The sequence below is a fragment of the Hetaerina americana genome, unplaced genomic scaffold (genome assembly GCF_022747635.1).
Source record: "Hetaerina americana unplaced genomic scaffold, ioHetAmer1.1.p SCAF_87, whole genome shotgun sequence".
Lineage (NCBI taxonomy): Eukaryota > Metazoa > Arthropoda > Insecta > Odonata > Calopterygidae > Hetaerina > Hetaerina americana.
In genome coordinates this window covers 601,325-628,501 of record NW_027287505.1, presented here as the reverse complement: position 1 = coordinate 628,501, position 27,177 = coordinate 601,325, and the positions used below count along the sequence as shown (strand labels likewise).

General features: G+C 40.0%; 1 protein-coding gene across 1 annotated transcript in view; it reads left to right on the top strand.

The window, feature by feature from the left end:
* Positions 1-27,177, top strand: part of DopEcR (G-protein coupled receptor DopEcR) — a 313,681-nt gene that overhangs the window by 67,743 nt on the left and 218,761 nt on the right. Inside the window, exon 2 of the mRNA XM_071597362.1 lies at positions 20,363-20,403. The gene's annotated coding sequence lies outside the window, so the exon portion shown is untranslated. The remainder of the gene's footprint in view (positions 1-20,362; positions 20,404-27,177) is intronic.

The window sequence follows — 27,177 nt, the reverse complement described above, 5'->3', positions numbered from 1 at the left end:
TATCTTTGGAAAAAATTGGTCAGGTTAAATTTTAATAACTACTTTTTTCAATAACTTTTTTATTAACCTCATGATGATCTCTTATGCTGTAGTCGAAACGGTTGTCAGTGATTTAATGTACTCTCCATGCGGCCTCTTCTCCAAAAAATCCTACAGAAGCCACAGAGCGTCTCCACAGCCGGCTTCTTCCACTAAATTCCTCATTAAATGAGTATTCAGTCTCTTTTCCTTTCTTTATTCGCCGTCTCTCATCCGGAATCACAGTCTGAGAGCCTCGCTCTCTCATTCTTCTTCCTTGAGGAAGAAGAACTTTGTGCATTGCAAAACGTCAGAAGTATGCCTCCCTCACTTAAACTCTCATCCGCATCATTCGTATTCAAATTCTCATCCTTTTCCTTCCCATCGTAGACGCGTCATTTTCAGTCGCTAACACTGCTCGGATATCCTACTGTAGAGGCCAATTTCGTACATTGGTTCCCTACGTTCCTTTCAATTTCTGTGTGTGGTCAAGTTTAAAAAAAAACTTGATTTCGGGGGTTTTATCCTATGCTATTACTAACTTCTACCATACTGACCTGCATTTTGGGTACTTTTACACCTCTGTCGCGTTCATGTACCGTTGCTTACACGCCATTCTGCTTCAGCTGAGACCCCTGATGTTCTTATTTTGTATGTGCCTCTAAACATTCATGGCTTTCTCGATCTACATCTTCCTCTCTCTCTGACAGCGTTACTCTTATCTCAAAGGTATCATTCTTTGTTGATTTGGGACTTCAACTATTTTATCTGCATATCCAAACAAGATAAGTGCTATGCAGGATCATCATCCTGTATCATTTCATGCTTACATAATTTTCATTCCAACGAAACCCACGACGACGACTCCCAAAAACATGTTTTGGAGAGCTATGGAAAATGCCACTCCTGAAACATGCCATCTTGTATTTTTGGAATCCTATATTTGTTGATATTGTTGCCGTGGATGTATGTTACTGGAAGCAGTGGTAAAACAAGTAAAAAGATGGTTTTATTTCTGGTGAAACCGCTCTAATTCCATGTATTCAACAAAGAAACCAACTTTTTGAGAGGTTTCCATAAGATTTAATTCACGTCCCTCTATAATTTAAAAAAAGTGTTCGCATTCGAAATCCTTTTTCTGAAACAGACCATCTTGTTTGCCTGGAACTCTATAATAGTTACTATTGTTGCGCAATCGACTGAGAATTGTCTCTCATATGATTCCAAACCTGAACGTCGAAATTACAATCAAATTTATGCACAGCACCTTTAATAATTTCCTTGTTCCTTCCATTGACCCTCCCACAGCGTATTATTTCCTCGCATCAACTCTGCAGTTCTTATTACTATTTTACCTCAAGTAATCCATACCCACCGAATTATATAGGACATTTGACGACTTTTCTAGGTCTGATAAAATTGCACTTCTGAATAAGAGTGTGATTGGGAGTCGTGCACATTTATACTTAGTCGCATTTATTATTTCTGCCTTAGGTAAACATTTATTTCTCGAAGGACTCACCGAAATTTTTTTTGTATTATTTTATACCTTTGAAAGTTTGCTTTGCGGAATATAGAATCTTTCAAACTTTCCATATTTTGTCCTTTAACACAAATAATATATCAACTGATTTTTTCATGAAAATCTCATTGACTTTATTTTTGGTTCAATGTTCATCTAGTGTGTTTTTTAATCGATCACATTACCCTTCTCTGGTCTTCACTCTTTAATCTGCCGGTTGATCAATCGAGGCTTCGTCATCTGCAAACGCAATTGACGCAACCTCCCTCACCCCCCCCACTCCCCCACCTCCTGCCCTACCCACGAATCTCGCTGCTTTACATCCCATCCCCGAGTAGGCTTTATACGAAAGAGCGCTGGGGATAATGGACCACGTACCGATCAGCCCCACTAAATAAATCCCCACCTTTCATAACTTCCCTTCGACGACTTCCACCTTCTCCCTCTCCTATTTTCCCAATAATTCGCCCTTTGGCTTTGATACGCCTGAGGTCACTCTCAAATCGCGTTTGTTCATTTGGGAGTGTTATTATTATTATTTTATTCTCCGTTGATATCAGCTCAGAGTTCTTCTTTCTTACATTCGCTACGGTGTCTTTCTATTGTAATTGCTAAATCTCCCGTCTGTAAGTCTAAAACTATCGTCCCCTTCGGTACAATTTTATCGATGTGTATCGAGCGTATTGATGTGCAACGAGTGAGTTGATGACAGGGTCGTTGAGTAAGGATGTAAAGGGAATACTCATCAAAACGTTTACATTTAGGGTAGCTATGTACGGCTCGGAAACATGGCCGATGAAGTAGGATGATAGTAGGTTTTCGAGAGATGTGGGTGTGGAGAAGGAATGAGAAGGTGAAGTGGACAGAAAGGAAAACAAATGAGAAAGTGTTAGGTATGGTTGGCGAAGAGAGGGGATTGTTGGGAGAAATCATAAGGAGGAAGGAAAAATGGATGCAGAGCATTTTGATAGGCAATAATGGGATGCTGAGGACTGTGATAAAGGGGAGGATGATGGGCAAACGATATGAAGAGGGGCTCATTGAAGTGCCCGATGTCAGGTCGTGTTTCGTTAGGAGAGGCAAGGAAATTTTCTCGGTACCGTTTGGCAGCTTGTGTCCATCCAGAATGTACGTTTGATGCTAGAACACCAAATAACAATGCGTTGTGACAATCTGATAATAACAATAAGCTCGTATAGAGTGACTGCATCCTATGTTGTTAGAGTTTTGCCATAAACACCCCTCACTGTCACCTCTCACGCGATCACGAGTTGTTTCCTCTTTCTGTTCTTGTAGCCGATGTCTCTTGTCCTTATTGCGTATCAGTATCTTTTTTACGTGGATGTAATACGACAATAAAGACGTTGGAAAAATGCAAACATGTGCGCATAATGGGACCGTTGGGTCAATCAACCCAAGGAAGAATTAGATGGGAGTTCGCTGACGTGGAGATTGGTGAGAATAGGAAACGTATAAGATAAAGTACTTGAAACCTATGAAGCCGTTGAAGCTAAAGTAATAATTGGCAACTTTACTTTAGATACGTTTAATATTTCAAAATTAAATTTCCTCCGTAATTTCGTCTCGTTTTATGGAAATGTGTCAATATTTTGACGGAGGGATGTAATACGACGCCGTTGATCGAGTTATTTTACAAATTAGACTAGGAGCTATAAATTTAGTCTAATCAAAACATTACACACTTAAAAATGCTAAATTATTTTTGCAGCACTTAAATATAATTAAATTAATAGTTAAATCGCACATTCAATCTTCAGTTATCAAAGTAGAAATTTTGGGGAATACTTCGAGTCATATCTTGACCAGCTACGGATCCACACATTTGCTTATTCCTTCTTGCTACAAAGTATTCTAATTATTTCCTCAGCATTATTAGAAAACACCCAAAGGGATAAATTTTAATGAGCGGAATTACGTCTTAGCTCAATAAATGTGACAGCCCTAAAATTCTCGATTTGATCAGCGCTTGTGCATTGAGGTGGGCTTTCCTATCCTGTCGCGGGGATTGGGAGTTATTTTAACGGAGACTGCTTCATCGCCAATTATTTTAAGGTTATTGCTGATCGGGAAGCACATATTTTGTAAAGCATTCGAGATTAGTTTCAAGTTTCGAGATTAGTTAAGGGCCGTCGAGCATTAACAGGAAAACAATAGAAAACATTCCTGCACATTATTAAATAATTGTCTTTAAGTCAAATTCAGACGAATGCGAGAGCATTTACGTTTTGCATTCATTGAATGAAAGAGTCCTGGAAGCACTATGCCTACTGTGAGAAAGTTCTACAATTCTCCTAAGGACGCCGCTGTAAACAAGGAATGGCGCTATTTGAACGGGATTAGATTCTTTAATTAACTTAACGCATTTACCTTTCGGATTAAGGAAAGTATAAAAGTGAAATTCGTGGTTATTGCAGGAAACTTGCTTCATTTCGTAAATGCTTTCCGTCCCCTCTATTGCCTCTGTTACATTCATGAATCGATGCAAGTGCTCATCTGTTCTAGGCGAGACCTTTAGTGATACTCCCTGAGTCGTAAGATCAGACCACCTCGGACCACATACGCTCATTGACATTCTACTTTTCTCGGTATGTTCCTTCTTCCCTCTCATCATTTATCCTTATCCTTCTCTCGTGCTTGTTAAATGTTTACCGATTTAACTTTCTTAAGTCCACTCCCGCTCATTATGGCTGAGCAAGCGTAGGCACGCACGCTTTCTGCTGCTCTCTGGTCTTTACGCATAAAAGCTACAGCATCCAAGCCACACCCTTTCATGACCTCCCCCTCACCACTTTTTCCCATTTTAGCTTTTGTTTACATCGATATTTTCATTATATAATCTTTTATATTGCTATTATTTTTACAGGAGTCGTTTATTCCAAATTTTATTTAATATTTATATACACTGTTATTATTATTTTGATTCCGTTATTTTTATTTTCTTATCTAAAAATACGATATTCTCTCTCTCTCTCTCTCTCTCTCTATATATATATATATATATATATATATATATATATGCATACATTAGAGAAAGATACTCGTATTTATTATGCAATTTATTTCTCATATAATGTATAATTTCTCTTTTGGTTCCCATTAGATGTTTATCACCCTTTTACTGCTTTTAGATATCGGTAAATTTGCCATATCTTTGTAGGTTTCCCAGGTGTTTAACAGCCCTTCCTGCTAACGTGTTTTCCTGCGGTGGGTTTTTGGCTCACAAGAAGAGGAGAATCTAGAGAGGGAAGACAAATATTTGTTGCATTTTGAACACTTTTACGATATGTACCAATAGATTCGAGTTATCTTTTTGTAACACATAAGGCATGTTTTTTCTTTTAAAATTCCTCGACAATGACCTCCTTTTCTTGCCTTTTGCATGGGATGAGACGTATAGGAGGCTGTCATGACGGGCGTGTGAGCAAATACATTATCAATGGCCGTAGGCGAAATCGTATTTCAGTTTTACAGGTTCAATGGGAACCCGGAATATATTGATGCGAATCTATATTCCCTCTTCAAGCGCAGCTCCAAGCGGGGAAGAGAGAATTCTCCCATTGAACCTGTCCCATAAATGTGATACATGACCTTAGTTCATGCATTAAAAATTAAATTGTCTTTCCAAAACCTCCATATACCACTGATTACTACTAACAATTTATATGCAAGAATGTTGGCCTCTTTATCAGGGTGCATCTTAGTTGACACTCTTTGATTCTCATAGACGAAAATTAGGTCGAGGACGGATCCCGCCTTGAAACCCAATTTTGACTCCCAGACTGGAAATTTGCGTGGCTTATGAATGGAAATGACGCAATTTATTCCTCGAATTATCTATCCAAGTGAATGGGTTTTGGATAATATTTTCACCCTAAAATGTTGAGAGCAGGGTTGCACTCACAGCGCATTCGAGGTAACGCGATGATTATTGAGGCGATGGCGAAGCTGTAATGTTTCAGTCCTTGAAGCTCTAACGGGAGGTCTCGAGATGTAATGCTGTGCATAGACTTGCAATAATACGACAAAAGGCGCGCGATGGCGTTGACATTTATGGGTGAAATGGATGTGAATGTCATTAGGTAGTCAATAGAATGGCTACTCGATACTTTTGCTGCTATCTAAGATGTGTTCTCTATTGCCCGAAAGAACGAGTACGAGAGGAAATTGACTGTTCAAAATATAGAGCCAATATGTTTTCGACAGTATGTGAGGACACGCGAGATATTATTATTATTATTGGTAATAATATTCTGTCCTACATCCCTACACTATTCCTACCCGTTCCTCGTTTGCCTAACACATTCTCCTCTCTTTCGCAGCCTTCAACATCCAATCGTCAGTCAATATGCTTTGAACCCATCTTTCCTGTCTCCTTATCGTTTCGCCCGTCTCCTCCCCTTTCATCATTCCCAGCATTTCCTCATTTGTTTTTCTTCCGATCCACTTCACCTTCTTCATCCTTCTCGACGCTTACATGTCAAAAGCCTCCAATATATGACTGCCCTCCTGCTCCAGTGACCATGTTTCCGCGCCGCACATAGCTACACTCCATATCAACGTTTGTACGAGTCTTTTCTTAATATCCTTACTCAACGTCCCTGTCATCACTTCTTGCCTCCTTGTGAAAGCCTCTTTGCCTAGTACAATTCTTCTCCTTACGTCCCTGCTACTTTGACCGAGTTGGTCCAAAACCCTTCTGAGATACGTAAACTGTTCTACCTGCTCTAGTTTTGCCCTCCTATTTTAATGTTTAGCTTAGCCTTTTTCTTTCTAGAAAATCGCATAACCTTTGTTTTATCAATATTGATTCTCATCCCATACCTGTCGCACTGAATGTCCAATTCACTCAGCAATGCTTGCAACCACTTGGCTCACTGACAAACTAATGCTTGGTCATCAGCAAACCTAACTGATTTTACGAATTCCCCGCCCACTTTCATTCCTACCTCCAGTTCTTCCCATGCCTCTTTAATCATTTCCTCTTCATACAGGTTGAACCGCAATGGTGATAATGGGCAACCCTGCCTAACACCTCTTCCTAACACTGCCCATCCCCGTTCCCACCTCGCACCTGAGCAGTCTGAGACATGTAAAGATTGCCCAACCATTTTTGCCCAAAACACTTCCGAGATAGGTAAGCTTTTCCACCTGCTAGATGAAATTCAGAAATATTTCCAGCAAATGACCACGGGGTTTGGTTTGCTCATAACTAATAGTAATAGGAATTAAAATAATTCCTTGTACGTAATTACTCCCTTTAAAGGGTTTCAATGTCCGAATTAATTTTTTGGCGAAAGTGAAGTTAGTTTTGCAGCTAAGCAGCTAGATATAACCACTCACTCATGGCTATAAAAACAATACCTATTATTTATTTAGGATATTTATAAATCCTATTTTTCCTTATCGAGAGGGAGTGATGGCATAAATTAAATCACAAAATAAATATATTCATAAATATTACAAATTAATATTATTAATCAAATTTGGTTCCGATTTCATTTTCTCTTTCATCAACTTCAACCTGTTCATCCAAAAAAGATTGGTGAACGTACACAGAAAACTCAGAACTTTGTTGATTTGGAATTTGAAGTATTTTCTTTTTTCTTACGAGGACTAATCATTTTTAGGTAAATTTTCAAATTCATAAGTCTGCAAAATAATATGATGTTGGAGAAAAAAACCGAAAGGTTTTGCATCTGAATATTTTATTTAAGATAAAATATTTGAATTAATTTTCATTTTCACAGATGCAAGTCTGTGACTTTTATGCATGTGGCATTGGAATATTTTTTCTTTCTCGGATCGTAGAGCATATCCTCGAAAACGTTGATATCCCTACGTTAATCTGCGGGAGCAAAATGAGGGATATTTTGTTTAGGTCGTAATTCTCTTTAACCGCGAACTTTTATTGCTCCGACACACTGTGCTCTGGTCACGACTTTAATTAATGCTTGCGGTTTTGTGTTAATGCAATTAAATTATTTTTTTTCTCTGTATTTTGTGTTCAAGGGGTAGTAGTTGCAGTAATAATAATTACTCGTCTGCCTGAGAGGTGCTCGAGATTAAATTGCAGTGAAATACAACTTATTTCCTACTCGCTTCGCTGGGAGCGCTCGATTAAAAGCTTTAATGCGGTCAGCTTTGGCTCCCTGCCCTCCCACCCCCTCCCCCACCGCTAATCCTCCCCCTCCCCTCTCCATCCCCCCTACCCACACACACACACGCACTAAAACACAACACAGTCGCACCCTTCCGTGGACGTTGGTGTGTGTGTTTGGAAGCGGCGGGAGAGTCTGCAGCTGAGCTTTAAAATGTTAAGAGGTTTTGGAGTATGTGACGAAATTATTTTCGCCCCAATTTGAATTGATTAGAGTAAACAATTTCGCGCCACGTTATAATTTAGGTCCTCGCGCCCGGCATTAGTTTCGCGAGTCCCGCTCACCTCTTCATTCTTCCTAGCATTACTCTGGCTTTTGGGAATGCTCTTTTCCTCCCTCCCTCTCTCCACCCCTCCTCATCTCTCTCCACCTTCCCCTTCCCTCCAATCTTAGCCTCACCCCCCTTACCGTGGACCTCCCCCTACTCCTTCCCCCACTCAACAAAACCTCCCTTTGACCCCCCCCCAAATCAAACTCTCTTAAAAACTCTTTCCTCAACGAGATGCTGTGAAATACGTAGCGGACGCCATGCGCAACTGAAATTCCTCACCCACCGTTTCATACAAAATTTGTTCATAGATCTTAATGAAGTTATCTTAGCTTTATACTTTTTATATTTGAGCTCGGGAGACAATAGTGAGTAGAACCCTCAACTACTGGGGTTCTGGAATTCCTGGGTTCGACTCCAGGTGAGATCCCTGGGCTCTCCCACAGCCTTACTGAACTTTTGTATGATTTTTTGGGAATCCGATCAGCCTGGGAAGCCGCAGGTGATACAGGGAATAGCACTTCTCACACTTTGGAGTGTACAGTGGACACCTCCTAGGAAGCAATGCGAAGTGAGATTTGCTCTCGCCTATCAAAGCAAACGTAGGGTTGATGTCATGGTTCTTGATAGCATTTCTTTTTCTCACAGTTAGAGGTAAAGTAATCCTGAGACGAGTCCATATGTTACGTGTACTTGTTGGAAAAGCTTGATTGAAATATGGTGAAATCAAATTTAATTTTAACCTATGGATGAATATATGCGCAGTTACATGAAAGATAATTTTTTAAGCTTATTTAGAACCCACATCAGGTACAGGGTCCGTACAATAAGTATCGTGAATGGTTCGCTGTAGCCTCAACGGAGCGGTGGATGGGGGTCCGACGGGTCGTCTTGGTAGAGGGGTCCGCATCATTCAGGCGCACTTTAGTTCAGTCGCATCCGGGCAAGTGTTGAGACAGGAGGTGGAATTTTGTGGCGTGTGATTGTTTGTGGTGTCGTCACGCCAGCATGGAGCGCACCGTCGAGCAACGCTACGCTGTGAAGTTTTGCGTTTAACTCGGGATATCCGCGTCGGAGACCCTTGAGCTCATTAAACAGGCTTATGGGAATGATGAAATTTCGCCAGAAATTTTGGATTGCGTCCAAGAAGATGAGGATTTTCTCTCCAATGTTAATACCTCAAAGGATAGCTCAAAAGGAGCTCAAAGGATATCGGTTCGACTCCATCGAGGCGGTTCAAGTGGTGACGACAAAGGCTCTTAACAATATTCCGGAGACCGACTTCCAGCGGGCTTTTGACGAGTGGTAGACGCGCCGAACTAAGTGTATCGATGCAGGTGGAATTATTAAGTAATTGTAAGGATAACTGCAATAAATTTTGAATTTTGGAACCCCTCCCGATAATTATTGTGCGGACCCTGTATGCTATTAGGCGCATATTTCGGCTGTTAGCAAACCTTCGAAATCTATCGGCATCGCGAGTCTGTCTTCGACGTTTTTCAAATTTAAGAACTCATCTATTTGAGGGCATTTCATTGCATTGATCGGATCTCTTTTACATTTTTCCCTCCGCAAATATTTACTCTGACGCACTTGAATTTAATATTATTTATTTATTTAAATTTATTTTTATTTATTTTGTTTAATATTTGATCAGATTGAGTCACATTGCGATCCCTACAATTTACAAATAAACCATTCCATCACCTAACCGTACGTTTTAATGGAGGTATCTTTTGTTAGTCATAGTTTATCCCATGTTTTCTTGCAATAAATACTTTTCTTCGAGGCAAGTACTAATCCACACGAAAATTATTATGATAATTTTTATTAAGTATTGTTGTTTCACAATAATTTATTATTAGACTTATTGCATAAAATCCTTTTTAACCTCCGAGTAATGAAGAGAAACAGTATGTGAATTCAATTTCACAACTAGCATTTTCTCCATACACTGAAATTTTCATTTAGAAATAACATATTTCAATTTCTATTATTTCCCTCGGTTTTGTAATTTGAATATTTTTACTGTAATCTTTTCCGATATAATTCGGAAACAGCCGATTGGCATTATGACAGTAAAAAAATTCACAATGAAACATTTTTTCTCTAAACAAAGGCAAATATAGAAACTAGGGTACTAATGAGCCACTAATTTTCAACCAATTTTCAACTGAGAGAAAAAAAGACAAGTTTTTTTTAACATGAGCATGTAAAACATTTTAAAAATTCAATACAAAAGCCATACTATTTTTCATTCAAACAAGGATAATGTGTAAATTGAAGAAATTCACACTACAATTAAACTTTTATTTCCAAATCTTTTATTTCAATAGAGTTGTGCATAATTTTCTATTGCATGGGCATACTTAACGATAGTCTTCCTCTTAGTTGAAGACGTAACAGAGTATTAGTGATGAAGGAAACAAAATATTAAGGCAGACTTCATATTTCTGTGAGCTTGCCTAGGGTACAGATTTTAACTCGTGGGGCATTTAGTAACTAGGTATACATTTTCCTTTTGGCTATACGCCTCCGGTTCAGAGTGGCTGCTGCTGAAGCCCTTCTCTCTTACTTTGCTCGTGATAAATGACAGTTGCGTGCCATGTTCTGCTACCATGCGGATGTCCTTCTATCTCTCTCCCTCTCTGTGGAGTCGCGAAATGCCAATATCAATGTTCGAGTCACGTCCCGCCTGTCGATGGGCCGCCGATCGAATACCGATTGGTGGCGTCAGCGCGGCGTGGTCTCTTTCCATCCCCACCCCCGCATCCCCCCCTCCTTCACACATGCCTTCCCGCCGGCCCCTGGGTCGATTTTGCCTGTCCCCCAAGTCCTCCAGTCTTCGGTTGGGCCCCAGCATCCCCTTCAGCCTCTCGCAGACACTAACGCCACCCAGCTCGGACAGCTATGCCTCCACCGCCCTTGTACGGTAGCGTCGAGGTGAACATCGGATATTTTCCAAGCCCGAGAACCGCTTTGGAAAAATTTTAGTATGCATACTAGAATCCACTTCCTGGATTTTAATAACTTTTTTAACAATATTAGGTAACTAGGAAACAGGAATTCGCGATTAAATACGACACACAAAATGAAGTTAAAAAAAATAATTTCAGTGCAAAGAAATTGTGCAGCGGAATTAGTAATGACGTATTATAATAAAAATATTAGTCTTGGACAATCGCGAGCCGCGTGCGGCCCGCGGGTATGGAGTGGTGCGCCACCAAGGTGTGCTACAAGTGCTTCTTGAATGAATTAAACAGTTCAAGGCATTAGTTTGTAGTTTACTTAAATCCAAAAAAAATTAGGAATTGTGGAATTGCCTAGTCTGCTATAAATGGCCAATATTTTTTTGCGAAATAAAATTATTCGGACGGAGAATATTTATTTAATGTGCATAGCATAAATGTTTGGCTGGTCTAGTGGCTAGGGCGTCCAGCTACTAACATTTGTGACTCGGATTTCCGGAATCCTCTTGGTAAATCGCTGGAAGCGCAGGGAAAGGAACAGGGGCTCTCATTACCCTGGTGTTTACGTTGGACCTACACGCGTCGAATTATTATTACCATGTGACCTCTACCCTAACATTATTTCTCAACCTCCGGTTTGATTTCTATGGTTGGCTCCAAAAGGAATGGTATGTCAACACCGAGAAATGCCATGTGCATTTGCCAAAGGTCAGGGGATTCGTCGAAAAAATGACGTCATATTCACTCTTTCTCGCCAGATGCGGAAGGCAGCGCAGGACGTCTTAATTTCACCAGTCGTGCTGTTTAGTCAACTTATCTTCAACCGTAACCATCCCAAAAAGAGCCTTGGAGTTGATCATTATTATGGCTTTGCTAACGACTTGAGATTTCAGTCTCGGATTACCAAATGCAGACATGCTACGTAAAGCTTCGAATGTTTTACTTTAAATATTGTTTTTTCTGAATTTAATATAGGTAATATTTTCTTTACCAGCGCTTTGTCTATCAGTCTCAATGAAGTAATCAATATATTATTTTAATACCATGTCGCTAGTTTAAAGAATTTATTTAGTTCATTTTCTGCGGGTTATTAATATTTCCTCGATAAATAATTGTCTGAAACATTTGCTCGCGGCTCTAATTCAAATGTTTGGCCATCTTTGTGCCGAACGCCGTAACGGTCTCTCCCTCTCCGATAGTTGGTGGAAATTATTATACTTCACAATGAAAGCACCCATCCCTCAAAAGACTCCGTGTTGCTTACTCTGACTTATAAAATCCTTGACCAATGAGTAAAAAAAGAAACTTCAGGGTTTAATATTTAAATACTGTAAACACTTATACGTGTGTGTGGTACACCTGTGTGCTTTTATTATTTTTGGTATTTTACCCGTGAAAGGTGGGTTGTGGTAGTTCAGGGGGTAGAGCGTTGGGCTACTGACCGGAGGGGCCCTGGTTCGATTCCCGGGCAAGGCCCTTTGGGCGCTTGCAGCTCCACCCAAGCTATGTGATTTTTCGGGTACAAGGTCTCACTTGGAAACCATAACCGGCCAATAGAGAGGAACTGTTCCCCCTTATTACACTGCTAATGGGTGAATTCACACCCTGTATAGGGCTTAGTACTGGGTGAACTCTACCATCACCTACCAAACCGACCTTCGGGTTAATTACTGTGTTTATGGTTTTTTTACCCGTGAAAGGTAGGTTTTGGATGGAAAAAGCCCAGATATACGTGTATATAATTTGATGAAAATTAAATATTGCTTTGAGTAATTTATTTATAAGAGTTAAATTAATTCATATGCATGGAGGAATGAAATGAGGAAATTCAGGATATGATGAAACAAGTTTATTCATAAAATTGTTCATCCGTTGGATCCCTGAGGTGATTTCAGTTAAGAATTACAAGTTATGTGAGCCGGATTGTCTGCGTTAAAAAATGACTGGACATCGGCAAATGTCTGTTCACTTAGGATTAAATGAACACGCTGGTCCGTTATTGCGGTCCATTATAATTGTCAGGTGGAGAATATTATGATAAAGTGGAAATAATCTCTTTTTTTGACACAGTCCAAGGCCCTTGAAATCACGGCGCCAATGGCATCATCGATTAAGGACAATTTGTGTCTACGATACATCAAGGAAATACAGGGTTCGTCCGGAAAATAAGTGTACTGAGCTCAGGAAAAAAAAATTATTACACTTTTACATATCTTAAGCTAATATTCCTCAAAATAGGACCCTTGTGAGTCGATACACTTGTTCCAGCGGCGTTCCCATTCCTGGGACGCTCCCGCGAAGGCATCATCGGGAACCTCTCGAAGACTCGTCGTCGACCTCTTCTCTGCCCTCCACGAATATCTTGTGCCACCGAAAGATCATGTTTCTGGACATGGCTGACTCCCCGTAAGCCTGGTTAATCATACCGACAGTTTCGGTAGACGATTTCCCAAGCTTTACCGCAAATTTGATGGAATAACGCTGCTCCAAAAACTTCGGCATCGCGTTCCGTGACGTGGGTCGAGCGTGGAGGTTCGCGTTAACAGAGCTCCTCACTACACCACAGCTCAGAGCCGACTGCCTTTTTCAGCGTCGCTAGCCAACATACCCCCTCCAATCGCAGCCCGTCAGAGCGGTGCTGGGCGCGCCTGGAGCGGCGGGAAAAAATCAGTAGTCAGTACACTTATTTTCCGGACGAACCCTGTAGCCTGAAAAGGTCTGTGCTGCCGTGTTCCTCAACTGTATACACCTGACGAAAACAGACGGGAGTGGGTCGCGTTATAATTGAAAAGTGTAAAACAGCTGTGAAACGTCGGAACCTGTTTAAAGAGCCCATACTTCAAAGTTTTGCATCTGACTCCCCCTGAGAATAAGTTTATTTTTATCGATTGTAAAGCAAGGAAATAGCAGTATTAAAGGTTGAGAGACATTTCTGGCACTTATAATTGGTTGGATCGCACATTGAATGAACCAAGGAATAAACAGGATGGACCGAGGTCGGTGGAATTGTAAATCAAGGGGAGGAAAATTCACACAAATAAAATTTACGGTTTCTATGAATCGTAAAACAAAAAAATTCGGGCTATTATTTGAAAACATAGAATAATACCCTTATGTTTCCATATTAAAAGATTTCGTACTTTTTTACAGACTTTATTTTAAGATACAACGCATTTCAATGACCTTCGGGCTTCTTCGGGGACACATGTCATTTTCATGCAGAACTGGAATATTCCATGATCATTCCAATGCTGTATGTAATGAAACTTGTATAAGATGGTACTGCTAGTCTGGAAAACGCGTTTTATCTCAAAGTAAAGTCCATTGAAAAATACGGAATCTTTTAATGCGGATAATCGATACCAGGTGAATTCTGAAACTGTGAAGTACCTTATGTCTCCGTTGGTAAAATACGAGGTCTGTGTCAAAAGTAATTAGAATTAATCTGGAGGAAAATGATCGTAGATCAAAGTAAATATTGATAAAATTCTTCACAACACCATCCTTATATATCGCCACACCAATGCCAGCGCCTCCGCCAATCGTGGCATGCTTCCTGTGGGGCATTAACAGGACCCTCGTTCAGGCACCTCGTCATGGCCTCTTTGACATGACCCAGTGATCAAAAATGTTACTCAAAGGGGTCATACTTGGGTCGTAGTGAGGTCGTAGGTCGTAGTCAAAGACCCATGTCTAGTCACCAGTAACCACCTATTTTGAAAAAATCGGGTCACTTTGACAGCGGTCCAAGTGGTCCGAAGAAAGATTGCCACGTAAGCAGTCTTCCGATAGCACCTTGGGGACCATCCTAGCACGCACCTTTCTCATGGCTAAATCTTGTGTATGAATGCAACGCACCGTGGTTTTCTGAATACTGCACTCTTCTGCCGACATCGTGACACTTGGGGGTCAATCATAACTGACTACGTGCCTCACTTTTGGTTTATTTTCATCATGCTGTGTTGTTGCTTCGAATCCAATTTTCCAAGCGCAATGCACAATTTCATCGCATATAATTGTTCCATGGAAAGTGGCTTCGTAAATTCGTGACTGTCAAACAGGGGTATAGTCTTGTAGTGATCCACACACTATAAATGCCCACAGATGACTGACGTGGGTCGCGTCGCTTTCCCAAGACCTCTTCCCATTACCTTTCCCACCATAAATCATCCCAGTCCTGCATTGGTGGCAAAAAGTCATTCTACTTATTTTCGGGACAGGCCTTGTACAAGACTATACGCATATAGAACGTTCACCATCCAGCCCATTTTATTCATAATACTTATTGAATTATTCAGATAGCAGCAACAGGCTCAATATATAATAACTATAATACCACTAGGAATAAAATCCATGGAATCAAGTATCCTGAACGAAGTACATTTTTTTGAACACACACACATATATATATATATTTTCATTCTTCTAACGGGAAGTTTTAACAGGTTAATACTTTGTGCTTGGATGATTAACTTTTCTATACAATTCCAGAGCGTGTACGTATATAAAATCATGGTAGTGCACTTAATGAATAATGGAAATTATCAGTCCGGGAAAAACATATTTCTTGCAAAGGATGAATGATGTCAGGGATCTTGCGGTGCCCAATGCACTTCGCGTGGAAAAAGAGCCGGCATGACAAGGACGCTTTTCGGAGTGGGAGTATACAATGGAACACGGGTAGGAATTTATTCAGATGCCCGCTAGCCACTGCAAGCTGGACGATGCCCGCTCTGAAATGTGGTGGGCACGCAGTCCGTCCTCGGCGGCAGAGAATTCAGAGGCGTCGGGAACACTCGAGCCTGGAGGGGAAAGGATATCGGGGGGGAATGGGATCGACGCCGTGGGTATGGGGCCCTTTCCCTCCGCCCGGGGGGTCGGGCTTTTGCTCCCACCGGAAAGCATTGCCTTGAATATTAAAAAGATACGCAGAGTTCACACATCCACCTTTGGCGCACTTTGGTCAACCGACGTTGATATGATTGCCGCGAACCCCATCCGCTCATTTCAGAAGATGGCACACGAGGGTGTGTGGCAGGTCATGTTAAGTCACCATCCATTCGAGTGAATCATTATTCAGAGGGTACGAAATAGTTGCGGCAGGGTGTGCTATTGAATGATTCAGAAGTTCAAATATCAAGACATTTCTCCAACCCACGAACTCCTTCCAGAATTTATTTCAACCGAAATCGTCCTACTTACGAGATGGCAAGCGATTCATTTCCAAGAGCAATAGTAGACTAATCACAAAAGAATATCGATGTTTTTACCAGTGTTTCATCAGTGCTAAATTTAATATATTTGATTGGGTGGTAATTATTTTATTATTGAAAATTGGAGTTTCATATACTCTGACTGTTTAATTTGATCGTTCCTTTCTTTCTTTCGCTCAATTCTCTCTTCATCTCATTCTCTCTTTTTTCACCCATAATGCCTCTCATACCACACTCTTTGTTTCCCTAGATAATGTGTATTCGTACAGGGTGATACATATTACGTAATTAATTAAGAACAAAATTTTGGTTAATGGAAAAATGAATCGTTCTGAAAATTTTTACTAGATTATGGGTACCAATAGCTCAAATAATGGTTTATACTCGTATTGAAGCAGTGAAGTTAGATTGCGGCAGTTAATTTACGCTAGAGATATTTTTTGATTGAAAGGAATGAATGCTCTTGGTGGGAATGAAAGCAGCCAGGGGTCCCCCCTAATGCCGACAACGCGCTCCATGTTCCGCTTCTGCCAGGGAGTTTTTCGTTTTTTGCTTTTAGCTTGGGTGCCAGTGAAAATGAATAAAGTTTCTGTAGTTCATTTTTTCAGGCTCATAAAAACATATTTATCGCGATTCTTAACGTCTTCATCATGTGATCAATCATTGATATTTATAGCGAACGTAAAATACGAGCAGAGGAACATAATGCTGCGCGTGTTGATCATGCGTACCTATCAGGCATACGGTATGTTGAAATAAGCATCCGAAAATCTAAGAAAATAGGTATTAGCATAAAGTAAGTATGCTTTGCGGCATTAAATTAGCAGTAGTTAAACTCAAAGTTAATCTGAAAACCTTTCATTTATTTCATTTTGAATATTTCGTATGGAAATCTATTTTAAAATGTCTATTTGACAGAAAATGTATTTAAGGCGAAATGGTTATAACATGGACAACGTTATTTTTAAGGATTACGTTGAATTGAAATTTAAACTTACGCATGAAGGTTTTGAGCAATGTCACTAATGATCAAATGGAAAAAGGCAAAAATATTCTTTTTCAAGGCACATTTTTAAAATAAATTGATTATTATCTATCTTCCCCATTGCTTTTCATATCTATATGAAACGCATTCTCCATAAAACCCATCATTATTCAGCCTCGTACGTTCACTCTAGATTTCACGTTATATTTCAACAGCCAAGCAAACAGAAATTGGGTAACACCATTTTAAAAATGTTTTAAGGTTATCCAAGTCACGGAGTTTTTGCATTGTATATTATGCCTCTGATGTTTTCATTTACAAAAACATTTCAGCAAATGAAATCGAACTCGGCAGATTCAATAGTGGAAACCAATTGGCAGCCACGCTTATAACAAATACCTTATGCCGAAAGAAATATCAACATAGATTTTAATAATGCTATGAAATTTAGATATTAACATCCAGCTTATTAGATTATTAGCTGTATTAATGCTAGTAGTTGAGTTAATGAAAAAAAGGCATATTTTTTCGAATTTCGCGACGTCAAGTACCTTTGCACGGAGTGATAATATTCCTCATATTTTTCATGAATGAGTTTCTTAAACTCCGAGGGGGAATTTAGATGAACGTTGTACTATAGATGGGAATGGCTTTTTGGGTGACTCAATGTCCCATTCCAAATATAAATTCTCGTTTCGGGAAGAGTCACTTGGTGATGGTTCTTAAGTCTCCCGCTACCATTTGAAATACATATCTGTCTCCAAATCATAAGATATTTTGGTACTATAGAATCAAATAGTCTTATATCTCTTCCAAACTGAAATTACGTCAGGTAGAAATTTTATCAGACATTTAATAGACCAATAATTTATATGTAAATTTGGAAGGTAATGTATTTCCATCTTAAATTTTTATTGGATCAAAATGCTCCCTCAAAACGGAATGCTAAATTCTTTCGATGCAACGTTCGAACACGTGAAGGAATGGAGGGAATGGTGGTCTTCGGGAATGTCTTGGTGGCGGGGACGGGGGCGCGATTCTTTCTGGAGCATCAATTTCGTGTGGAGTGGGGAAGGGGGTGTGTGTCTTTTTTCTTTTTTGGGTCGGAAATGGCTCGGGTGCATGCAACGTTTGGTGCGACGTGACGCGAAGGGGAAGGGCGAGAGGGGGGGGGGACGGTTAATCTAATCTTGGCCGGGGTCACGTCCAGAGAGCAGAATGAGCCCTGGTCGAAATTACTCTGCTCTTCTCTCCGGGCACTCGAACTGATTACTCCCAGTGACCAGCCCACTCTTCCGACTCGGGACGCTGACGCTGCAGCTATTCAAACATTGCACAGATACTCGAATTAACGGAATATTCAAAATTCTTGGCAGCCCTACGAACGCGGATTCGTTTTTGGAGTAGAATTTAGGCGCACAATCGCATTTTTTAAATGATCGTTTTTACCTGTTCAAATTGTTGAAACGACCATCTACTACAAGTACTTCGTATTTTCCGAATAAAATCAAGAAAATTAATACCAAAAGCAGAAAAAGGAACGTGTGCGGGAAAACCTTGGGGAGGAAATGATTAGAGACTTGAAAAAATGATCCCTCGAAGAAAAAAAAATAAAATTCTGTTCGAAATCTCTGCACTACACTCTTAAAAGCAAAATACCATGAAATGCTTTAAGAAATCTATGTCGTTCATTTTGAAACACGCTGTGTTCAAACAAAAAAGAAAGGAGGACGGAAAGGGTAGACACGCGAAGGTAACAGCCATCCGTTCAGTACTTGCCCACGTCCATTGTTGGCCCTCGGGGTTGGAAGGGCAAAGGAGGCCGGCAAGGCCTCGGAGAACGATAGAGGGTAAAGAGTCGTCGAAGAGATGAGGGCGTTGCCATAGAGTCAGAGGGCAGGGTAAGGGGTGCGAAATGTGGGAGAGGGGGGGTAGGCTCCCCCCCCCGTGGGCCCCTCTGTCCGCAAATTTACGGTCGATTCGAAACTTGATGGCGGCACAGTCGCCGCTAACGATGGCGCTACTACTTCCTGCTTGCGGAAAATCCTTATCCGACCACAGAGGAAAGAAAGGTGTACCCCGCGGTCGTCCTATTTGCGTGATTTCGCATCCCTCCTTCCCTCCCCCCGTCAACCCCTGCCACTCATCACTAGATTCTATGACATGCCACAAGTCTCTTTTTGATTTGTGGGCTGCTGGAGATAAAACCGATGAACTGATCTGGCGCACGCGGGGAATGATGGGATTATTTTGGCGAACCACTCTCGACGTGTCTTGTCTTCCCTTTCCGTGCACCAAGGGTGGTGCGAGGGAACGGGAAATGGGACACCTTGCCCCCCCCCCCGCGGTGACACCTTCACGTCCACTGCGCTTTTTCCCAGTGAACCGTGCCTAAATTGGCTCTAATGATTACTTATAGACTGTTTGTCAGGAAAAGAATATATTTATCATATGTCATTGAGAGGATCGATTAAAAAGGTTTGGAAAATTTTCAAAAGAACTGCCAGCCAAAATCATTTTAATATTCTGACAATCTCACACCTAAAATATTTAATATTTTTTTAAGTGTTCAATCTATAAGTATTTCAAAAAGCTCCGAGCATATCCTAACAACGTGGGGGGATAAAATTTCCAAAAATATCAAATAAAATCTCAACTACCGTCAACCTCATTCTCTCTTTCGTCCATATCACACTCAAATGTCTAAAATATTTTATTAAAAATAAAAAGAATTAATCGAAAACATTAAAATGTCGGCGTGGCGTTTTACTTAATAATTTCGACTAAGCCGTTGCTTGAACCCCATTCAATTTTTTTAGGTCGTATGTTTTGTTATTTTTGGAAAAAATTCTATTCCCATTATACATATATTCTTTGAACAATAATTTTCTTCCTTATACTCTTGCATTATATTTAGAATGTTGAATTGTTTTGTATCCTCACCATCTACCTTTGTATCCTGTATAATTTAGTACTCTTTTGTAGTTTTACTATGATTTTTCTTGCTATCTTTTTTATTAACTGCTATACCTCTTCGCTGCTTGCTACAGCTTTTCTCTGTATCATACCATTAAATGTAAAATTTTAGTTAGATTCACTGTATTAGTTTTGGTGTATTTATTTTAATTTGGTAGCTTAAACGATTGCATTTTTATATTCTTCTCCTTTTTTAGGGTCTGCTCTGATTGTATGTCTTTGTGTGTTACAGATTCCAAAGGAGGGAACGGCCGCAGGGGTTAAATCCATTATGTGAGTAGGTGTTTCTCTTTTAAGACTCACTTGAGGTGAGAATACACCTCAAAAACCATTAGGGACGGATAGAATTGGATTATTTCACAAGTATTCTACTCTAGTCATTCTTTGTTGCTCCAATGTTCAGTGCTTAAATTAAGATATTAGAAAGTATATAAATGCATCGCGATAAACCTTACCTTTATCAGTATATACGCAAGTGGAGCTGGTCGGTGTACAAATATGTATAGGGGTATATGCATATAAATACTCGTGCATATATGGACAGGGGTGTCCGATATAACCTGTGCTGATCAACATTTATGTAGAGATAATGGTTTAAAAGGCATTGGAAGAACTGGAGATAGGAATGGAAGTGATTTGACAATTTATAAAATCATTTAGGTTTGCTGGTGACCAAGCTTTAGTTTGTCAGACCAGAGTTTTCAAGCATTACTGGGTGCATCGGAAAGTCAATGCGATAGATATGAGATGAGAATAAATATGAAGTTCACGAACGTTATTCGGTTTCCTAGAAAGAGAAATACAGAGTTAAACGCTGGAATAAGAGGCAAAATCTTGAGCAAGTGCTACAGTTAACGTATCTCGTAACTGTTTTTGGACCCGGATGAGGAAAAAAATGAGGAAGCATTAGGTATGCTTGGCGAGGGGAAGGAATTGTTGGGAGAAGTCATAAGAAGACAGGAAAAATGGATGAAGGGCGTATTGATCAGGCATAATGGTGCTGAAGGCTGTTAGAGGGGAGAATGTTAGGCAAACGAGGAAAGGGCAGGAATTGGATAGGATGTTGGACGGGATGAAGGGAAGAAGGAAGAATACTGAATTGATGAGGGACTCGTGAGTAGGTTGCTGGATTGTGTTCTACATCTACATCAATACAGTGCGAGCCACCAAAAAGGTGTGTGGCAGTGGGTGCAGCACCAGGAGGAAAGGCTAAGGGATGAGGAGAATAGGGCTTTTCAAATGGATGGGGAAAGGTGCGGGAACCTGAAAAAATATATATATATTTATTTATTTATATATATACACACTCGTATAACCATGCGCAGTCCCTACCTTATAGGTTAATCATTATTGTATCGAGCTGTCTCCTGGGGGATTCCGATTACAAGCATTCTGGTCTTGTATTGTTCTTGGAAAAACTGACATTTTAAACCTGTCAGTCTTGCAGTCTATCTCTCTCTATCTTATATTCGTGATCCCTCCGCCCGTAATACGTTGGGGTTCGTATTATGTTCTTGATGTCATCGGAAAAGGACCTATCTTTAATGCTTTTAATAAGTTTAATCTATATTGTAAACGCCGCTGTTTAAGGGAATCCCAGCCTAAATTTTCTAGTAAAGTAGTTACGCTACTGCATTGGTCATAACAATGTTCGACAAATCTGGCCCCCCTCCGATGAACTCGACGACGACGAATTGCCTTGCCGTTTTTAGGCGGCTTTGTTTATCAGAGGTCGCCTAGTTGGGCTTATGCTCTGTGTCTCAGTATATAATTCCTTTTTCTTTCTGGAGCACCACCAGCATCGTTGTTTTTGACCTTTTTTATATTTTTTTAAATTATTTTCCGTATTATTATTGGAGTGTGACATTATTAGGTCTCTTATGTTTATCATAGGGGCCTATTTTATTTATTTTTGTGTATGTCATGGCCCTATTTGGGTTTTCTTTTAACTTATCATAGTATGTTTTACACCTTGTTAGTAGGAGATCTGAGAGTTTTTCTATGCCTGTTTTTCGGTATACATTCTCATTTTCCTCCCAGGGGGGGAGCCCAAAAGCCAGCCTCAGGGTCTTCCGTTCTGTGCTATATAATTTGTCCATTAGGGATCTACTGAGTAGTCCCATCCACGCAGGGGCTGCGTAGGTCAATATTGGTCTTATTATTGCCGAGTATATTAGAATTTTTATTTCCTTAGGGGTGGCGTTTTGTCGGATAATCGGTGCCAATTGCGACCTTATTGCGGCCGCTTTATCTCGTATCTGTTTGATATGTATTTTAAAGGTCAGTCTGTCATCTAAGTCCACTCCTAAATATTTGATGCTTTGACTCCATTCAATCGGTTGTTGTCCAATCCTGATACATTCACAGGATGCTTCACGTGATCCTGGATGGACGAAAAGTATTGCTTTGGTTTTTTGGGTATTTATCTGCAATTTCCATTTTTTATACCACGATGTTATCTCGTCCAATGCATCTTGTGCTCTTTCTTTTATTGAGGTCATGTTTTTCCCTTTTACCAGGATTGCGGCATCGTCAGCGTAGAGGGCAGTTATACTTCGCCAGTCATTTTTGTGCTTTGGGAAGTCGGCTGTATAAATGTTGAATAGCAGAGGGCCTAATATGGATCCTTGTGGGACTCCAGCTTTGGCAGTTTTGTTGTCGCTTTTTTCTTCGCCCCATTTGACTTTAAAAGTTCTTCCGTCTAGGTAAGACTTTGTCCAATTTATCATCCATTTGGGGAATTTCCAAAACTCCATCTTTTGAATTAGGCCCCCATGCCAGACCTTGTCGAAGGCCTTAGATAGGTCAAGGAAAATACCGATGGCTTTTTCTTTTTTGTTGTAAGCGTCACTTATGAAGTCTGTGACTCTGTGAATCTGTTGTTCGGTTGAATATCCCTGGCGGAATCCGAACTGTTCCTGTGGTATGACTTCCTTTAGCTCCGCGTATCTCTTGATGTGCGGTGCTACAACCCTTTCAAGGAGCTTACCCAGGCTCGAGAGGAGGGATATTGGTCTCAAGTTTTCCTCTTTTAGCGTTTTCCCCCCCTTTTTAGGGATACATTTGATCAAGGCCTTCTTCCAATCTTTCGGGTAGTATCCGAGTGCGATTGACGCGTTAAAGATCCTTACCAGATACTGACCGGCCGCTTCCGGAAGTCTTTTTATTATTTCGTTAGAGATGTTGTCCTCACCCGGGGATTTCCCGTTTGGGAGCTTGGCTATTTCTTCAACAACATCATCCAGTGTGATAATTAGTTGCCCCTCCGGTGACCCGGCGTCGTTTTTGTTCAATGGTTTTATTTCGGCTTTTTCGGCCCCCGTGTCGTTGGTCGTAAAAATGTTTTCATAAAATTTTGCCATATGTTTGGCCTTTTCTAGGGACGTCGTCAGGGTCTCTGTTTTTGTTTTTATACTAGGGTCACTGGTAGGGGATTTCCGTAGTTTCTTTGCTAACTTCCATACGGAGTGATTGTTTTTATTTAGTTCTGCTAGTTGCTGATTGAATTTAGCAGTCCTAGCTTCCTCAATTGAAGTCCTTATTTTTTTGTTAAGATCTTTAACCCTATTTTTAAGTTCTCGGGTGCCTAGGCGATAGTATGATCTTCTAAGAGCATTTCTTTCTTTAATTAGGGTTTTTACCTCATCGCTTAGCTTGAGGTAATCATACGGTCGTTTCTTTGCCATCGGTATCCCTTTTTTCATGCCTTCCACAATGGCATTTGTTATTTCTGCTACCATCTCGTCTATCGTCTCAGTCGTGTCTGGGCTGCGGCTCTTTTCTAAGCCGTCTACGACAGATTCCCTGAAGAGTGGCCAGTTTGATCTAATTCCGAAATCAAATTTATCTCTTGAGGTTCCTATATACCGGCAGCATACTCTAGGTGGGGCCTGACTAGGACAAGAAAACATCGTTCCTTCACTTTATCGTCACATTTGCCCAGTACTCTTTTTACAAATCCCAATTTTTTATTAACACGACCGCATAATTCTCGTATGTGCATTCCCCAGGACAGATCGTGAGTAATTATTACACCCAAGTATTTAAAGGAATCTACCCTCGCGATTTCTGTTTGTTTTGCTTTGTAACTACATGGGAGGGAATAACTCCTTTCCCAAAAATGTATTACTACGCATTTTTTCATATTTAATTCCAATTGCCATGTATCACACCACGTCTGGATTGCATTTAGGTTGTTAGCTAACGCGACTTCGAATATTCCCATAAATCACCGCATCGACAGCGAAAAGACGGTGCCTGCTATTAACCACGGTACTGAGGTCATTTATGTAAATAAGGAACAAGAGGGGGCCTATGACACCCTGTGGTACACCCGACGTGACCTTGACAGTATCAGATGATACACCGTCCAGGACGACTGTTTGAAAGCCATTTTTTAAAAATTGTCTAATCCAGCATATAATACTCCCGTGTATTCCATAAGTTCCCAACTTCGCTAGTAACTTGCAATGAGGGACTTTATAAAAAGCCTTTTTAAAATCTAGGAATATAGCATCAACTGGAATATTACTTTCACCGGAATGCATTATATCATGACCAAAGAGTGCGAGTTGAGTTTCACAGGAAGTGCCTTTACGGAACCCGTGTTGGTTAATAATCAACAAATCTTGGCTACCATGTTTTGTAGAGAGAGACGAAAGAATTATCTTTGTACCGTTTGTTAGCTTATGACCATCCAAAACTTAAATCAATCGGTAGGCTACTAATAATAATAACATTATATTTATATGTATTTATACATGCGAGTGTAAATGGATATTTATATATGTGTATATATACGTATATATGTGTGTGTGTGTATATAGTATATATATGTATATATGAACAGACATACGCTGATATGCATTATGTGGAATATAAAATTGGAGCGAGGAGGAATCGCCATAGTACGTGGTGCCATTCGCTCTTTTAGGGGGGGTGGTGGTGCTGGAGGATGCGGGACTAGTGTCCTTTCGTGGTACGCTCTCTACAGTAGACTCGACTTGACACGGTGGCGTGTGTCGGAGGCAGAAACTAGCTGAAATTGTGCCCATAGGATATTGCAGCCATTTGTTCGTTTCAAGCCGTGCGCGACTTTCACTTAATAAGCGTCTCCGCTTCGAAATCATTTCGGGGGATGAAGAAAAAAATATCGCGGCTTTAGCAGTTTCCGGGCAGCATATGCGAGGAAGGAAAGTCATTTCTCATTTCGATATCCCTCTCTCGAGGTGCATAAAGCTGAGGCATTTGCCCACCTCCGAACTCAATTGTATTTCCTCCCTTCACCCCCTTATTCATCCCCTTAAAAAGGACGAGGGATGGGGTTTCTTTTTACGGAAATGTAACATTGAAACAAATAAAAGGGGTAAAGGGACAAGGCAAAAGACACGAGGGGTGTTTTCAAAATGAAAGTACGATATCAATGACAGTATTAGTCGATATATTATGGTAGCTTAAACTAGCATAAATGGATTTTGAAATTATATATATTAAATTATGAGAAAAGATTATTTTGAATGTCTAATTGTATGATCAGAAAACTTTAATACTAAAATGGTAGACTACCAGTAAATTTTTGCGAATATATTTTACTAAAGTAAAGCAGCTTTCAAGGAAATTTGATTGGTTATCATTTGAAGATACAAAACATCAATTGAACTTATTGATCGTTATATTTAATCGTTGGAAAAGTAATTATGTTGTACGTGTTAATGATATAACTAATATTGAAATTTCATGCGACTAGGTATTTTTTAATGCTTTTTTTTAATGAACGATGTTTTTTTTGTATCTATATCGACATATTATAATTTTGTCTCACTGTTATTATATTCATTACTGCAAACTCTAATTTATCCAAGTTTTTAGGGGGGAGTATTATTTTTTTCCCTTAAGTAAAGCCCATTACACTCTTCCCTCTTTACCGTTACGATATGTGAATGGTGGGTATCATTGATTATATACAAATAGATTCCACTGTTCTACTGTTCATTCCTGTCTTAATATATGGGTGTACGTATATATAATTGATAATGGAAGGGGAGGAGGGTAAGTTTTTTTAGATTCTCGTTGCTATGTAAGTTTCTGTAAATGTAAAAAAACTTTTCCATAAAAAGTTTTGAACTATTTGTCAATTGACCGGGATACTTTTTTTCTCTGACAATCGAATAAATACCGAAATATCACATAATTTATATTATTTCTATATTTTCGAATTAGGTTTCATGATGTGGAGGGCAAGGATCATCATTTATTAGCAAATAGTAATGCAGTGTTCCGCTGTTAGTAATATTTATTTCTACCTACGTTGTTGTTTATTCTCAATAGACACATCTTATCGTTGATATGAAATATTAACTCAATATAATAACACCATTTGAACGGAATGCTTCTCAGAATTCTAATTTTTAAAATCATTATGTGCATAAAAATAAATCTTTTATGGCCGTGGATCTCCTAATAACTGAGCGGTTTCTTGAGAAAGCATTACAGCTACTTTACTGCAGAGTTATTTTTACCACGAGAAAATTATCTGTAGGTATTTCAATGCGATGATTGGTGGTGGACTTTATTCTTCTTTCCTATGTCTGACTCCCTCGCTCGCATTGACAGCTTCCCTCTATCGTCCAAAACATCCCTCTGCATCCCGCGAGTGCATCTGACCCGCGCGAGTGCATCTGAACCCGCGTCACATCCGGAGTACCTCAGGGTAGCGTGCTTGGTCCTCCTCTGTTTCTTTGTTACGTGAATGACCTTGCGGAATGTGTCAATTCCAAAATACGATTGTTCGCTGATGACTGTATACTCTATAGGGAAATCAGCAGCAGCAGTGATCGCGACGTTCTGCAGGGTGACATTGATAACGTGGCTAATTGGATCAAAATCAACAAAATGGAGATAAACATTGCAAAAACTATCCACATCTCATTCTCCAAAAGGAAGGCAGGTGAGGGAAGGGTATATAAAATAATGGGAGAAACGATTGTAACAAAAGATAATTGTAAATATCTAGGGGTACACCTAAGTAAAGACTTAGGGTGGGGACTT